Source organism: Gadus macrocephalus, chromosome 2 (assembly GCF_031168955.1).
Source record: "Gadus macrocephalus chromosome 2, ASM3116895v1".
In the NCBI taxonomy this organism is placed as follows: Eukaryota; Metazoa; Chordata; class Actinopteri; order Gadiformes; family Gadidae; genus Gadus; species Gadus macrocephalus.
In genome coordinates this window covers 3,162,732-3,168,873 of record NC_082383.1, presented here as the reverse complement: position 1 = coordinate 3,168,873, position 6,142 = coordinate 3,162,732, and the positions used below count along the sequence as shown (strand labels likewise).

General features: G+C 45.6%; 1 long non-coding RNA gene across 1 annotated transcript; it reads right to left on the bottom strand.

Annotated features, from left to right (window-relative positions):
- Positions 1-386: 386 nt before the first annotated feature.
- LOC132475219 (uncharacterized) lies at positions 387-4,840 on the bottom strand. Its single transcript, XR_009529838.1, has 2 exons — positions 4,564-4,840; positions 387-1,994 (listed from the first exon to the last, which is right to left on the bottom strand). It is a non-coding gene; the product is annotated as an uncharacterized LOC132475219 (long non-coding RNA).
- Positions 4,841-6,142: the final 1,302 nt, after the last annotated feature.

Here is a 6,142-nt window from a genome sequence, read left to right as displayed (position 1 = left end):
TCTGAAAAGTAAAACAGTGAATCCTTCCATTGTGATGTCATGAAGGCAGAGAGCGAGTAGGAGCGAGAGGGAGAGAGAGCAAGAGGGAGAGAGAGGGAGGGAGAGAGAGAGAGGGAACAATAGAGGGACGGGGAATAGAGAGACCTGTGTTGTTCTCGGAGCAGTGATGACATTTTGGGCGAAAGGTCTGCATGGTGCTGTATCGTAAGCAGCAGAGTATTGTGACAAAAGACATGCCAGGTCTGATTAACAAAGTGCCTTTAGCCTGTGGCTAGCATCAGCCTTAATACTGCCATCAAAATATCTATTAGGACATAGGCCTGCACTAGGGCTATGCTGGGGCATTTGTCTATTTGTATTTATTGGCTTTACATAATATGTGTGTGTGTGTGTGTGTGTGTGTGTGTGTGTGTGTGTGTGTGTGTGTGTGTGTGTGTGTGTGTGTGTGTGTGTGTGTGTGTGTGTGTGTGTGTGTGTGTGTGTGTGTGTTACAGTCAGTATGTTAATATTTGAACAGAATAGTCCTAATATGTCTAATGTTTAACTGAATTATATGTTTCCCGCATTCAACTCACATTCAATCCTCTATTTCCAACAGATTCATATGTAAGAACACATAAATACATGTATAATATATGTGTTAATTGGAATGGGTAAAGCAATGGATATTAAAAAACAATTGTGCCTCCTTCACGTCAATTATAAATCAGTAATTAGGCTACGGTTTTATCGGTTCAAAATATGATGCGTTTCCTGTAGACCTCTGCAATTACTGACCGCATAAAAGATGGGATGGGAACATATACCTCTATATATATTTTTTTCTATGTTGTCATTTTAAAGCAATAATATCAAATTAAACGCATATTACAAGCTCACGTGGCTAGCAAGGTTAACCCCTTATTTACGACCGATTTCCGGGAAATGACCAAGAGGGACAATGCTTCAGCCCACTGGGCCCTGATGCTGCAGCCCACCACGGACCTGCCGCCCCTGCCTTCCAACATTTGCATGCGGCAACTACACACAAGACACCCGAGTCACCCGTTAAACCTCACGCATGCACCGTGAACCCATTTGCACCCCGACACTTTAGTGCCCAATATAGAAGGTAGATATTGTAGTATTAAAAACACACAGCCCCGGGGGGGGGTGTTTAATTAAACCTCGTGATGTCCCAGTCAATTCACCTGCACTGCAAGGAAGGCACTGGAATAATATGGCCAGGTTATGGAAAAACAACCATGGGTGCCAACGTGACGGTCATGAATTTAATATGAAGTGGCAAATCTCGTTGGACGCACAGCACCGAAGCCACTGTGCTGCGTGTGCCCATGCGTCGTGCGTCCTTCTGTTCGACCAGTTGGGAATACAGCTCCACGCAGCCTTTGCCAAACCGTCTAAAACCCTAAACACGTAGCAGCAATTATCCAAACACACATAATCTTCTTTTTCCGTTTGTTCGGGGCAAATATTTTGGTTGAAAGCATATATTTGTGAAATGGAAAAGAAAACTGGTATACTGTGGTGCAATCAGCCCTGTAGCGTGTGGGCCACTTAGTCGAAATATAAATGGGAATATTCCATTTAATAAAAAATGGGAAATATAGGACTGGTCGCCAGGAAGGTTGGTCTTTGTTACATGAAAGTAGGGGATTTTTTTTACAAACCTGAGTGAGGAGCCATCGGTATGTGCGAAGGATAATATTTCCCCGGCTGGAAGTGGCCGGCGTGCTGCACCGAGCCGTGGCCGGAGGGAGCGATCCGAGAGGCGGCCCGGTGCACCAGGGCGCCCCGCTCCGATAAAAGGTGCGCCGGCGAGGCGAAATCCCGTCCTTCCATTCCGACAAACGTGGAGTAATCCGAAATCCGAAGAGGGCCAGGCCGGCAGAATCAAATGCAACCCATAAAATATATCCTTCAGCTCTATGTATTGCATTCAGCCGGTCGTTGGCCGCTTCCCCTGCCGAACACGGAGCTCCGAATCATCTTTTCTGCCAGGGGAGAAAATAGCAATAGTCATTATCGATGTACGGTGAGCGTTTCGGAGACTATTAGACGACATGCATGGTGGTTAACAATGCAAATGAGGCGAAAGGGGGGTGTGGGGGGGTAAAGGGGTCCATATGAAATATTGCAGTAGAGTAAATTAGTCACATCGGTGTTTATTTTGCGTAACGGGTGCAACCCCCATCCCCGATGTCCTTTGGGCTCAACCGGAGCTAGAGCTAGGCGAGTCAACCTATGGAAACGACGAGGACGGCTTCGAGAGCCAGGGAACAAAGATAGGACCAACCGAGCCGATCCACCTGGGGGCTGTGCGTCGTATCGTACCGGACGAGACGCGCCTGGAACCGCCTGGACCATAGCACCAGATCCACTGGTCTGGGAACACAACATCAGATCCACTAGTCTGGGACCACAACACCAGATCCAATAGTCTGGGACCACAAAACCAGATTCACTGGTCTCTCTCACTGCACTTGCCTGCGATTCACACAATGCATACGAGACAGAGGCCCTACGTGGAGAGCGATTAGGTCGACATCCATCAGCATGGACATGCAGGCCTCGTCGTGTTTGGAGATAAATAAGATGGTAGCGCAGTTTGGCTTTAGGTCTGCGTCAACACTGGTTGGCTTTTCATATGGGGTAACCACTATCTCCATATAGCGTACAATGTATGCTCTCCTGCCACAGCTATTGTCTCTCGTTTACAGTGCGCAGCCCTGCCATTCATTTCAGAATCCAGTGGCATCATGGCCTGCCGTTATGGGATCGACTGGTTTGGGGGCATTCGTTGTGGGGTTGTTACACACAAGGCCATCTCCAGCAGCCTACTGGCTGGTTTCATTAATAACATTATCTGCTAACTGTATCAGTGTGCGTTGGCTAGTCTGAAGGCCTGGATGTAGAGGGCTGCTGACAGACCATAAACCTCAATTTCACCCCCAAATGATCAAGCAAAGGAATACCTCTTGTTTAATACCATTAGAAGGGCTCTCCACGAGCTACATTAGCTGGTGTGTGTGTGTGTGTGTGTGTGTGTGTGTGTGTGTGTGTGTGTGTGTGTGTGTGTGTGTGTGTGTGTGTGTGTGTGTGTGTGTGAGAGAGAGAAAAATAGCTACACTCACATCTCTTCCCCTGCATGTCTGCTTCAGGTCGTTTAATCAAATAATATCCCCAACGAGCAAATGATGGAATTATGAATGAAGGCACCAAATTTGCTTTTCTTTTTAACCTACAAGAACAAGCAATTTAGTGGAGAAAATAATAATTGTGTCATGACAACAAACCCAAAAGCAACAAGACTCCCCCGTCCCAGCAGGAAAATAGCTGACATTGAAGCAGGCCACGGTGAAATAGCATGGAAGATAACGATCCATCCTGGTTCTAAACTCTAAATACTCAACTAAACGACGTGTATTTCAGCGTGGGAAGCCTCTGTGTAATCTGTGTTAATGTTGTTGACGGTTCAGGCGGAGGGCTGCTCGGAGAAAGCCAAGGTGAATGGCCGCCTGAGTGAGGCTGCCTTTGTCTCCTCTCCACCGAGGGCTCCCGTCAGCCATTATTGAGTCCCGCCATGCCGAGGCTACCCTCCGCACCACACAGAGGCTACAATCCGCACTAAACACGGCGCACGGCCGGGCTGAGAACCACCTCGGTGGGGGTAAAACAACGTCGACATGCAGGCTGGCTAGTACTGCCATTCGGCGAAATCGCTAGTATGAAACGTGTCCTGTGACCCAAGGGGAAATGAAAGCGCTTATTCCTCCAAACGCACATTTAACCCTGTTCCAGTCCTTCATTTATGTCACATAGGGGTTGATGTTTTATTATTACTACGGTCTGGGAAGGGACAGGCCGGCCTGGTGGATCTAAAGACCGCCTAGTGTAGCAGGCCGGGTCGAGTCCTGCTACCTAGGAAGCGGCAGGTTATGGAAAGGCTGCCCGCCTGCGAGGCGCCTACGCCGGGGAGAGAGGGAAGCTACTTCCCCTCTTCTCGATGCTATTTCCCACTGAGCTCAAGGCCTGTAAATGATGGCAGATATCTATTAGGAATTATATTTTCTAAATGTGATATTTTTTTAGAGATAGTCCGTCCCAATAAAAAGGCAGGCGATGTGGAATAAACGGCCGGGTCTTTTAAATACAGAAATATTCCTTACCCCAGAATTTAATTATCTTTGATCTGCTTCCCATAATAAACGGAGCCTCCTCTGCATTTATATATATATATATATACATATACATATATATATATATATATATTGAATTCAACAGCAATTATATACAGTATTTAAATAGAAATTAGGCCCTTATTATATTGTTCGCTTTAAAAAAGACACGGTGATTCTGTATTTATTTTAGCCTGCTAATCTCTTAACTACTCGTGATTATTTTTATATATATATATATATAAATATATACATATTTATAAATAGAGGCCATATTATGACAGATAAAGATATATTTCTAGTAAGCCTGCTGGTTCAAATGCTTTAAATGTTCCAACATCCATTTTAAATCAATATTAAAAAGCTATATAAAAATCTTACTTACTGGTATGTTAAATCCTTGCATAACAATAAATTAAAAAAACACAAAATAAAGTAAGTGAAGGTGCAGACTCAGAGCGACGGCCATTTAAAAAAAAAAATGTCGCTATTGTCAAATTGTCTTAGTTTTCCATGCGAGGCCGAGCAGCCACCGTTCAGTCGAGCGAAATGCTCCCGACTTCGGGCTCCTAAACTGGAGAATCGAGCCGCCCGGATCTGAAAAACAGCGATTCTTTCTCCCAATGCGATCCGCGCTTTGCATCTCCGGCAGGATAAACACGGCCGCCCATTGGACGGATCCCTGAATGCTAATGCACTCGTGCCGCCCGCCTGCGGACATGCGGGCTTCTGATTGGCCGCCGCGCCGAGCCAATGGGCGTGACAGGGAATTGTGACCCGCCACATTTAAAGGAGGGGACAGAATAGCCTCTTTAAAAAGCCCTGGATGTGGTCTTTACGGAATGAGTGCACTTACACTGAAATATGACGGCATGAATAATTAAATAAAATAGAGGAAAAAATACTAAATAAATGAATAAAGAAATTCATTTTATTGAATGGTGGGCCCATATGGCATATTTAACAACTAGCCTACTACTAATCACAATAACTAAGTGATATAAATGCTTTTACTAATTGGCCTTCTCCAAACCAATATAATGAAAAGGCAGTGATTATTATTATTATTATTATTATTATAATGAGTTGTATTAACAGCATGTGTTTATCAGTATAGTCTACATTGGGGGCAGTATGTTTTATACATTGAGGGTATTTTATTCAATTTGCTTTGGTCTCTACTCGAGACGGGATTTCCGTCACTTATGAATTGATCGAACTAAATATACATAAATGTTGACTATTCAACCCAACAATGACCCTAAAGTCGTGATGGGGCCAATATTCCTCTTGACTCCAGAACAGCCCAGAATAAGGCATCAATGGCCATTAATTGCAAGGCAAATAAACATAAATAACGACAAGACAACGACTGTCTGTCTTTATATATTCCCGTACACTTCGGGTGTTGCATTATGTTAAACGCTTATAAATGAAAACCAATTGAATATAGAATCTGATTGGTTGGAACAGGGCCAAATTGTCACTCACGTAGTGTAAACAAGATTCTGATTGGCTACCGGCCAGTCCGCATTGGGCTGTCTGAAAAAAAAAGGTAATAACTGTCCCTGCGGTTTCAAGGCGTCCCAGGTCCCGGTGATGAAAGGAGATAAGAAGGGACGGTTTCAAGGCCCTCCGAATGCGAACCCCGTCGGCCCTTGAGCCACGCGAGTCAAGCGTGAATCAAAGGGAATGCGGCAGAGGGGGTGAGATGATATTAACGTGTGGGTTCGTATTCGGATAATTGTGAAGAAATAATGCATAATGCATAAAGCGAGAGAGCCGAGCACCGTGGTGCCGTCGCCTGCAGAGGGCGAGCACAGCGGCAAGGAGGTCCTCTCTGGCGGGGCTGAAGAGGGCGAACGAAGCGGCACGGAGGTCCTCTCTAGCGGGGCCGCAAGAGCCGCATGTGGGCGTGCATCCTGGAGGTTGGTCGGAGCAGGGTTCAGATGGCCTACGGTTTA